Here is an 11,045-nt window from a genome sequence, read left to right as displayed (position 1 = left end):
CCAGCCCTGAAAATATTTGCACTTATAAACTCACCTTGTATAATAAAAATTTTCAAACCGAACAAACAACAGATGGTTATTAAAATTATAAGTGTGCCAGAGAAAGACATTTTACAATAGTGATTTTACAAATTGGTGTTTATATAATAAAATTATTTATATAACAAATTGGTGTTTATATAATATTATATAAAAACAACTGATGATTATACTGATGCAAATTGATTAGTTAGTTATGGAGTCACTAAGGATCTTACTTCACTTTAGTTAGAAGATTTACCATTTAATTTTTGCTAATCCAATCTTTTTTGAGCTCTGATCGGGACCGGCCTACCGGCCCACCGGCCCACCGGGAATTTTCCCGTTTTCCCATATGGCCCATCCACCCCTGTACCCCTGTATTAGGTTAAGGGAGCAATAACATTTTTTAGTAAAGTTTATTCATCTGGCTTCAAAATCAGCACAAGAATTAACTCTGAAAAGTAATGTACAGGGTGTTGACAAACTTTTTTATTATAGCATGCATATTTAAATATCTTTAAATATCTCGAAAACCAAAGCATTTAAACATATTAAACCCTTATAATACATGTCTTATTTTATGCCCAAGAAACTAAAAATTAAATAATATACAAGGTGTTCCATAAGAAAAAACATAACTTTGGTATGGATCTTAGTTATGACACACCCTGTACATTTGAAAATAATTTTATATTATGCATTTTGCCTCTCTACATATACCCATAAAAAAATTGTTTTCACATCTTTCCGTTTTCGTATAATCAACCGAGGTGAATGAGGTGTGCCACCCTGTTATATATTTTTTCAAAATAACGTCGATCCTATAAGCAGTAGACATCACCTATTAAATCGCTGTATGTTCGCATACAAAACTGTCTGTGAGAAAATAGGTGCTGTTACACTAAAATATGATGTGCTTAAACAAATAAAATAATATGTGTGAGTGCATGAGTCCATTTATTTACATTTTTAATTTTTATAAAAATGTACGTTGAAGACTTGAAAAAGAGACTATCGAGGCGTTGTCAATGAAAAGAAGATTATAAACGAAATCTAGTAACATCTTTAAAACCCCAACGATCTAAAGCCAAAAACAGAAAGAAAAAAAGTATATTTGATACCAATTAAACTTTTAGTAACATAATCGAGGGCGCAATTTTTAAATTCATTGTTGCCAACCATGACATATTTAGCGCCGGGCTGACTAACTGGAATTTAAATTTCCCGCTGCAGATTCAGGTGGTTAAAAGGTGCATTCAGGTAGTCTCTGCTCATAAAAAAATGTCAAGTAGCTACATTTTTTTACTTATTTCCTGACACTGTAGATCGTTTTGACACTTTAGTTTTGTAATGCGAGCTTTTGGTTTAAATAAAAAGTGTTGTGATACTTTAAGCTTAAAAATGTTTACTTGCAGTCAAACGTTGTTCTTTTTAAAACCTCTTTTAGTGCGAAGTGGGTACAAGATAGCTTAATAGCCGTAAAAATCGCAACATTATTAGAATATTTTGAACGCGAAAGCGGTAGTAATGGCCCTTTATGTCACGTATGTGCTGTTAAGGAGGTGAGTGGGGTTGAGGAACTTAGTTTCAGGGGAGAAGGTTCCTGCACGGAGAGTCTTAGGACATTGCACCTCCATGAACCCTCCCAAGACCGCTGGGTACTCTCAACAATGATTGAGAGTATGTGATCTCTGATCACATCTTCACGAGGTGGCCCTGTTGAAACTGAACTCAGTGGATCTAGACCGGGAAGTTGATAAACATCTCCCAAGCTAAGCTGTTAGACACCGCGGCGAAGGCTGGATGGCACTAGGGTTATAGCTGTCACGAACGGTTCCTTTGGGGCAACAGGTCGCACCCCATCGGATCTAGACCTTACCTCCGCATGCGGGGCTCTGCGGAGGTGGACTTCCTTTCCCTAGCTTCTCGTGGGTCCAATATGGATAATAAATCTCAAAGGTCAAAAAATACAACAAAAGGCCAAAAAGTAACCAAAGCTGAGGGGCATGGTAACTCAAGGGCCACAAAACAGGTTCCTAAAGCTGAAAAGCAGGGAACTTCCAGAGAAATTCCACAAGCCGAAAGGCCGGGAACTTCAAAGGAATCCTCCCACGCTGAAGGCAAGGAGCTACTAAGTCTGTCAGAGTAACTGCGACGGAAGACGTAGAGCTCATGACAGACGCAGAAATCAGGGCTGCTAAGCTCTCTGGCATCTCTAAAGCTAAAATCACCAGATTGGTAAAGGAAGGCCAAGATTACATACAGGCCAAACGGGCCGTAATCAAAGCCAACTTTGTCAAAGCTGCTGAAAGGGCAACAGAGGAGCCGTCAAAGCCTTCAAGGGCCATGACAAAATGTGTAAAACCACCGACCGCAGGGTCAAAAAGGCCAAGTTCTGACCAAGGCACACCACCTCAAAGCCAACGCAAAAGGAAAAGGCCAAAAACCGATGGTGTGTCTTATAGCGAAGCTGCTGCTTCCGTTAGGTTAGCAGTGGTATGGAACCGGACCGGCTTATGGCAGTCCAGAAATCCATCTTGACTGTGTACGAAGCGATTCCGGAAAGAGAACTACAGGTCCGATTTCTGAGGGGCACGATTCTGAAGGTACAAGCCGGGATTCCTGGAATTAATCTGTGCGGATGACACTACTGCGAAGTGGGTAAAGGAGGTCGTTCCGTCTCTAGCGCCGTAGGAGGGTGCCTCTCTTGCGGTGCTGGAGGGGGATGAAATACCCAGGCCCAACGCATTTGTTGTCTTCATACCGGACGAAAAAGACGGGGAGCGTCTTGAGGCTAAAAGGATTCTCAAGAGATTGGGAATAAGTAACCATAGCCTCAGGACGCATCTGTGGACTATCTGGGGCAGTAAACCCTCAGACAAGGGGGTTCTGTGGACCTTCTCGATGGACCAAGGTTCAAGAGAGGCTCTCCAGGAACTCCAAATGTCTCCCTTCTACGGGATGGGAAGGGTGACCTTCCGGCCCAAAGAAGAGAAGACAACAGTATTGCGGGAGAAGCCAGACGCAACTACCTGAAATGTAGAAGGGGAGCAATCTCTATCGATGGAAGTTCAGGTGGAGGAAGAACCTCTTCTAGATGGAACTAGCCCGCTCAAAAGGACATTGGTCCAAGAGCTCGCGGAATCCATCGGGGAGAAAGAGCCCTGTAAACCTGACCCTTCCAACTCTTCGCAGTGAAGAGAGAAATAAGGATCCTGCAGGCCAGCCTTCAGCACGCAAAAGCTGCTTCAGCAACGCTGGTCAGAAGGATGGAACAAGAAGGCATTGATGTGGCCCTCCTGCAGGAACCCTGGAGGATAGGCGAGGGAATTGCTGGTCTATCATCTAAACAAGGTAAGCTTTTATGCACGCCTAGGCCCAAAAGACCAAGAGCGTGCATAATTCATAGTAATAGAGTAGATTGTACACTAATACCGGTGCTCTGCACCGATGATGTAGTTACAGCTATTCTAACACTAACCACGGAAGAAGGAGAAAAGAGAATGGTGATATGCTCAGTTTACTTCCCTGGCGATGAAGCTCAATGTCCACCTAGCATTATAAGCGACGTACTTGCATTCTGCCTGGAAAAAGGAATACAGCTCATTATAGGACGTGACGCTAACGCACACCATACCGTGTGGGGCAGCACTAACATCAACACTAGAGGTGAGTCGTAGTGTTTTAAATTTCATCTTATCTGAGGGTTTACTAATATCCAATATAGGAAATAAATCTACGTTTGTCACTAGGGCTCGTAAGGAAGTTTTAGATTTAACTCTTTGCACAGGCAAGGTAAGTGATAACATAACAAACTGGCATGTGTTGGACGAACCGTCGTGTTCGGACCACAGACATATTCCGTTTAACGTTAATACCTTTCCGTCAGAAATCAAATACCGTAACCCAAGAGATACAAACTGGATATGATTTAGAATGTCTCTCAGTAGGTATCTAGACGGTAATACGGAACAGATAAAGGGTGTAGAAGCACTAAACCCGGCAGTGGAAAGGGTAAGCGAAGAAATTGTGGAGGCCTATCATGAAAACTGTCCAGAAAGAACTAAGAAAAACACGGGTAGCAATACAGTCTGGTGGAGCAACGGCTTGAAGAGGTTAAGATCGGAAGTTCGAAGGCTGTTTAACAAGGTTAAAAGCAACCAAGATTGGGCTACCTACCGGTATAAGCTCACGTAATACAATAAAGAAATTAGAAAAGCCAAAAGGAATTCATGGAGAAAGTTTTGCGAGGAAATTACAGATATCCCGACATGCTCTCGTATCCATAAAGTCCTGGCAAAAGATAGGGCAACCATCAAGGAAATAGGTTTCATTAAGAAAGCTGATGGCACTTATACAGAAACTAAAGAGGAACGTCTTAATGAATTAATAAAAATTCACTTTCCGGCCTCGGTTATTCTGAGGGACTCTACTAGGCAAACCAACCTAGACCCAAGGCTGGCCAGGCCAAGGCCTGTGGATTGGAAAATTGCCACAGAAGTTAGCAGACCAAGTAGAATTAGATGAGCAATAAACAAATTCCAGCCGTATAAATCTCCGGGTACAGACGGGATATATCCCATACTATTACAGATGGGAATAGAGGAATTAATACCTCACATATGTAAAATTCTCAAAGCTAGCCTGGCATGGGGAGTCATACCAGAAATATGGCAAAAGGTTAAGGTCATATATCTTCCTAAGGTAGGCAAGGTATCGGACTTTACTCCAAAGTCATACAGACCGATAAGCCTATCCTCCTTCCTACTGAAAACGCTAGAGAGGCTCTTGGATAGGTTTCTAAGGGACGAAGTGCTAAGAGATAGTCCCCTAAGCAATCGTCAATATGCATACCAACCAGGTAAATCCAGGGATGCTGCATTAGATGATTTAAATAGGCATTTCAAAGTCGATAGAGGACAAAGAAATAGCAATGGCCGCTTTTTTAGATATTGAGGGAGCATTCAATAATGCTACTACCGACTCATTAGTAAATGCAATGAGTAGAAGAGGTACATGCAGTGGTATGTAGATGGATAAGGGCCGCCTTAGAAAACAGGATAGTGACTTCCACTCTGGGGCAAGCTACTATCAAAGCAGTAGCGGGTGGAGGTTGTCCACAGGGAGGAGTGTTATCTCCTCTACTTTGGGGAACCTTGGTAGATGACCTCCTCAACGAACTGTCCACACAAGGTTTTATTGCCTAGGATATGCAGACGACATCGTAATTGTGGTCAGGGGCAAGTTTGCTGGTATGATATCGGAAAGAATGCAGACAGCCTTAAACAAAGTTGACAAGTGGTGCAAACAAGAGAGACTGACAGTCAATGCTCAGAAAACACAAATTGTCAATTTTACAAAAACGATAGCACCAAAAGTCCTAAAACCACCAGTGCTAGGAGAAACGGAGATTTCATTTACCAAAGAAACAAAGTATCTTGGGATATTTTTTGATCTTGGGATATTCTTTGAAAGGCTTACATGGAATACATAGCGAAAGCAACACAGAGGGCTGCCATCTCTTTAGGTAGGTGCAGAAGGATGTGTGGAAAAAACTGGGGATTTAACCCTAAAATGACTCTATGGCTATACACAAGGGTAGTAAGACCCATGATAACCTACGGGTCGGTGGCGTGGTGGACAAAGACATCGCAAGTGGGTGCGGTAAGGCTGTTAAGTTCCACACAAAGGCTTGCGTGCCTGTGTGTAACTGGGGCCATAAAAACCACTCCTACAAATGCGATGGAAGTCTTGTTGAACTTACCACCACTACATATTTTCATACAAGGCGAAGCCAGATCTGTCATGCACATGTTAATTCACGGTCAGCAGCACATAAGTCAAACGCATAGTGCTGCTAGCCAGAAGCTAATCGAAGAGCTAAAAGCAGACAAAGTATTGGGATTACCAATTGATGCAACATCTACTAGGTATAGCTTCAACAACAAATTTAATATAACCATACCAGGAAGGGAAGACTGGAGTAAAGGTGTACCCATTCAAGCTGAGGCAACCTGGTATACAGACGGCTCAAAAACGTCAGAAGGCGTAGGAGCTGGGATAGTAGGGCCGAAACAAGGGAGAACCTTCCACGTAAGCCTATCCAAGGATGTCACAATTTTCTAGGCAGAAATAACGGCAATCCACTATTGTGTAGAAGAAATAATAAGGCAACAAAGAACAAATGGTTCTGTGGCCATCTTCACAGACAGCCAAGCGGCGCTAAAGGCACTCAGCTCCGCGGAGGTCAATTCTAGACTAGTGTGGGACTGTGTGCGTGCTCTGAATATTTTGGACCAACGTAGCACTGTTACGTTGGCCTGGGTGCCAGGGCACGAGGGTCACAATACAAGGGTAACGAAAAGGCAGATGAAAGGGCCAATCAAGGCTCATCGATGCCATTCATAGGCCCAGAACCCTTCTGCGGCGTTGCAAAGGCGGTCACGAGAATGGCCACGGAACGATGGGTGGCCAACAATCTCTAGAATGGTGGAGAAACTCACCAGGGCAGAGACAGGCGAAAAGGTTCATTGTAGAACATTTGCCAAAATTCACGGTAGACTTGATAAGCAAGGACAGAAAGACAGTCAAAGCTGTAGTAGGTCTACTAACAGCACATTGTAAGCTAAATAGGCATCTAAAGCTGATGGGATTGACAGACGAAGCTATGTGTAGGTTCTGCCAATCTGAAGAAGAAACGTCAGAACACATTTTATGTCGGTGTGACAGCCTGGCAAATGTGCGGTTCCCGGTAATAGGCAATGATAGGCCATTGCCAAGGAGCTACATGGAGGGTTCAGTCTCCAAGTTGCTAAACTTTGTGAAAAGGATAGGACTGGAGAATGTAATCTAAGGATCAGAAGAGGACCACAATAGATCTGAGAAGGTCACAGTGGATCAGGCCGAAAGCCACCTCTAAGAATCTAACCTAATCTAATCTAAGGAGGTGAGTTTTGTTGATGTAAATAATAACTGTTTATATATTTATCGGGAACATCTTCTGAATATGCGCCAAATCATAAAGAAAGCAAGGGAATTCAACATCTCTCTTTATATTTGTTTCGTAGACTATAAAAAAGCTTTCGATAAAGTCAGATGGCAGCAGCTGTGGAAAATCTTAAAGGAAGTGGGGGTACCGCAACACCTTATTTCACTTATCATTCAGTTGTATCAGCACACTACAGGATCAGTTAGAATACTGGATTCAGCTTCAAAGGAATTTTCCCTCGAACAAGGAGTCAGACAGGGGTGTATATTGTCTCCTCAACTATAACATATACGGAGAATACATAATGAGAAAGTCGCTAGAAACATGGGAAGGAGGCATTTCAATAAATGGCCAAAAAACAAATAATCTACGCTTTGCAGATGATACAGCACTACTCGCTAACAGTCAAGAAGAGTTAATCAATTTAGTAAATAGGGTAGAAAACGAAAGCAATCGGCTCGGTCTGGAACTAAATACGCAAAAAACCAAAATCATGATAGTTGATAGGCAACATAACAACCATCCAAATATAAGTCATATCGACCGCTTTGAAGTACGTATATCTGGGATCACTATTGACAAATACAGGCACATCGGAAGAAGAGGTGAAGCGTAGGTGCAACATGGCAAAGGTAGCTGTTGGGAGACTGACCAAGATCTGGAAAGACCGCCAGATTTCAAGAGTCACCAAAAACCGGCTAGTCAACTGTTTGGTACTCCCAATATTGACGCATGGCTGCGAATCGTGGACTCTCAGGCAGGCGGAACGTAAGAAGATCGATGCTACCGAGATGTATTGTTAGAGACGTATGCTCCGTATCCCATGGACTGAACGCCGTACAAACGTTTCCAATGAACTTAATATTACTAACAGGCTTTCCTGTAAAATCCGACTAAAACAACTAAAATATTTTGGACATATAATGAGGAAAAGTCCGGACAATATGGAAAGACTCATAATTCAAGGCAAGGTGAAGGGACGTAGACCACGTGGCCGCTCTCCAACTCGATGGATAAACCAGATCACGACTAGCTGTAGCAAGCCAATGCACGATGTCATCGAGATGACAAAAGACAGAGGCGCATGGAGAAAAATCATCCATGATGTTACGCTGACCACTACACTCCCTAATGGGGGTCAGGAGTGAAGAGAGAGAGAGAGAGAGAGAGAGAGAGAGAGAGAGAGAGAGATATTTATAATTATTTTTTTTCCTAAAAAAAATTGGATTACCATATTCTTGGAATTCATGAGAATATTTTTATCCGTGTATTTTAATTTTGGAGACGGATGTTTTATCGGTTTAGACAGGCAGTCTCATTGTGTCAGTTTTTGTGTTTATTATTAGATTAAAGTGTCGTTAGTTGTTTTTAGAAATGCACAATAATAAAAAGATAAGTATGAACATTTTATAGATATGTGTATGTGTATAAACATTATAAAAATATGTCCTACGACAAAACAGCAAAGAACGTAAATAATGTCTTTACTTTTGTGTTTCGGTAACATTTTTGGAAAAAAGCCTTAAGCTTGATTTTCATGCATCCGTTGTCCGACGATACGATGATACGATATCAATTTTATTGGTTGAATTTAAAGACTTCGATTGGTTAACCATTTCTAACCAATTGAAGTCTTTAATGTCAACCAATAAAATTAATATCGAACCATCGTATCAACGGATAACGGATGCATGAAAATCAAGCTTTAGCAATTTAACTTAAAGGGAAATTAAAACAACTTTCGTTGCACGTCATCAATGACACCATGCGTCGTCTTATGGAGTTTGCTGGTGGTCGTTTTATGATGTGCAACCACAGTTACTTTAATTTCCCTATATGTTGACATTTGACTGGCTTTGCATTGTTACCTGTTCAGTTTTGATTTAAAAATTGATGCAGTTTTTCTTAAATTACTTAAAATCGGCTTATCCAAAATTGTTCCAATTTGGCATGTTTATTCAGCATAGGCAGACGTGTTAAAAACCTAATTATGACTTGAATAAAAAAATTCAACAAAATGTTTGAGTTTATTGCTCTTAACTATTAATTTTCTTAAAATAAAATCCATTAGTACCTGTTTGGAATCCTTTATTTTATTTTATAAAGGTTTCCACCATAGCGGTCTTCATCAGTATTATTATTGTTTCTATATTGTAACAAACTCATACAAATAAATATTTTCAAACAAACGCACACATACGGTTTGGTTTGGTTTGTTATAGTATATGTAGAATACTGATGAACACCGCAATATATTTTTTTTCCATAACAAGGGGCCGTCCTCTGCCGAAAACACTGCGACCTGTGAGGCCTATTGTGTTTGCCCCCCTTCTATATCTGCACCCATTCTCCTATCCCTGTGCCCTGCACTAGCTTATGCAGGTCCTTGATAGGATGGGAGCATAGTTCCTCCGGTTCTAGCCTAGTTTTCCCAAATAAAGAGTGTCGCTTGCGATCCAGAGCCTCGCAATGACATATTATGTGCTCCGCTGTTTCAGGATCTTTATCGCAGAGTCTGCAGCAAAGACTTCCTTGATACAGGTTGAGCTTGTTCAGATAATACTTGACAGCCATGTGTCTTGTCAAGAGGCCTGTTGTAATCCGCACTTTATTCCTGCTAAGCATTAGCAGTTCTTTTGCGGTTTTAGAGCTAGGTCCTTGGATAAAAGCCTTGCTGTGCTTGTGCCCCTGTCTGTTTCTCCAGTGGACATTGTGCATCCAGAGTTTTAGTGCACTACGGGCCATACATTTGGGTATTCCCAATACTGGCTTTGGACCAAGATAGGATGCCGATGATCCCTGCCTATATAGCTAGCTCATTGGCTTTTTCGTTGCCTTGGATGCCGCTGTGGCCCGGCACCCAGAATAATTTAATTCTGTTCCTTCGTGCCAGAGCTCCCAGTTCACCCAGGCATTCCCAGACGAGTCTCGACGATACTTTTGGGTTCATAAGCGTCCCAAGTGCCGCCTGGCTGTCTGAACATATATTGATGAGCTTACCTGAATAAGCTCTTCTATTGTTTTCTCTTGCACATTGTAGAATGGCGAAGATTTGTGTCTGGAATACGGTTGAGTGTTTACCCAAGGAAAAGGATAAGCTTGCCCTTGGTCTTTCCCCAAATACTCCAGCTCCTGTTCCTTCAGCGGTCTTTGACCCGTCTGTATACCAGGTTAGTCCATCCTGAAGGAATGTTATATCTGTCCACATTCCTCGATCCATTTTGTTCACCTCGAATGGTTTGTGGTAGTGATAATGAGGGGTCATTTGGTCCGATCTCATTTGGAGTAGAGATCCTCCGAAAGAATCTCCCATCTTTAAGTGTCCTGTTTCTGTCCTATTTCCCGGAGAACACCGCAATATGGTCGAAACGTTTATAAAATAAAATACAGGATTCCAGGTTCCATTCCAACAGGTAGTGATGGATTTTCTGTAAAGAAAAGCAATAGCTAGAGCAAGAAACCCAAGAGTTTTTTTAAGAATATTAAATATTCATAAATGATCAAGAAATTTACCACATTATAAGTAATAGGTATTAAATTACAGATATCCATTTTTTTAATATTTCTGATTATCTATTTTCTCATTTTTTTTTACAAAATTCAAGTTATAAAAATCAATGCGTGGGTCATTTGTAATCGTCAGTATCTCATACAGGGGTCATATGTATCTCATCACTGACCTAAGCAACCTCTGATAATTCTTAATAAAATATTTATTTACTTTTAGAATACTTTGGGACTTCCACAATTCCAATATTTAACTCTGACTCTACTAGGAGAAAAATGATATTATAAATTTAGTTTATTTACAAGTTTATTATATTATGTTTCTGTTTGGCAAGTTTGTATTTGCGTTTTAAAATTTAAACAAATTTTAAAACGCAAACCAGGTGTGTTAAAATTACATGGTAAATAATGTAATATACCGCTACAGCCAGTTCTTTCTTTTTGGACGAAGCATGGGTATTGTACCACTGAAAGAGAAACCTAAAAAATAAAAAGTATTTTTTGTCAAATGCCTCTGTGTAAATAATAA

Source organism: Sitophilus oryzae, unplaced genomic scaffold (genome assembly GCF_002938485.1).
Source record: "Sitophilus oryzae breed Bouriz unplaced genomic scaffold, Soryzae_2.0 scaffold_1018_pilon_pilon, whole genome shotgun sequence".
NCBI classification, from domain to species: domain Eukaryota; kingdom Metazoa; phylum Arthropoda; class Insecta; order Coleoptera; family Curculionidae; genus Sitophilus; species Sitophilus oryzae.
This window is presented reverse-complemented; position numbering follows the sequence as displayed.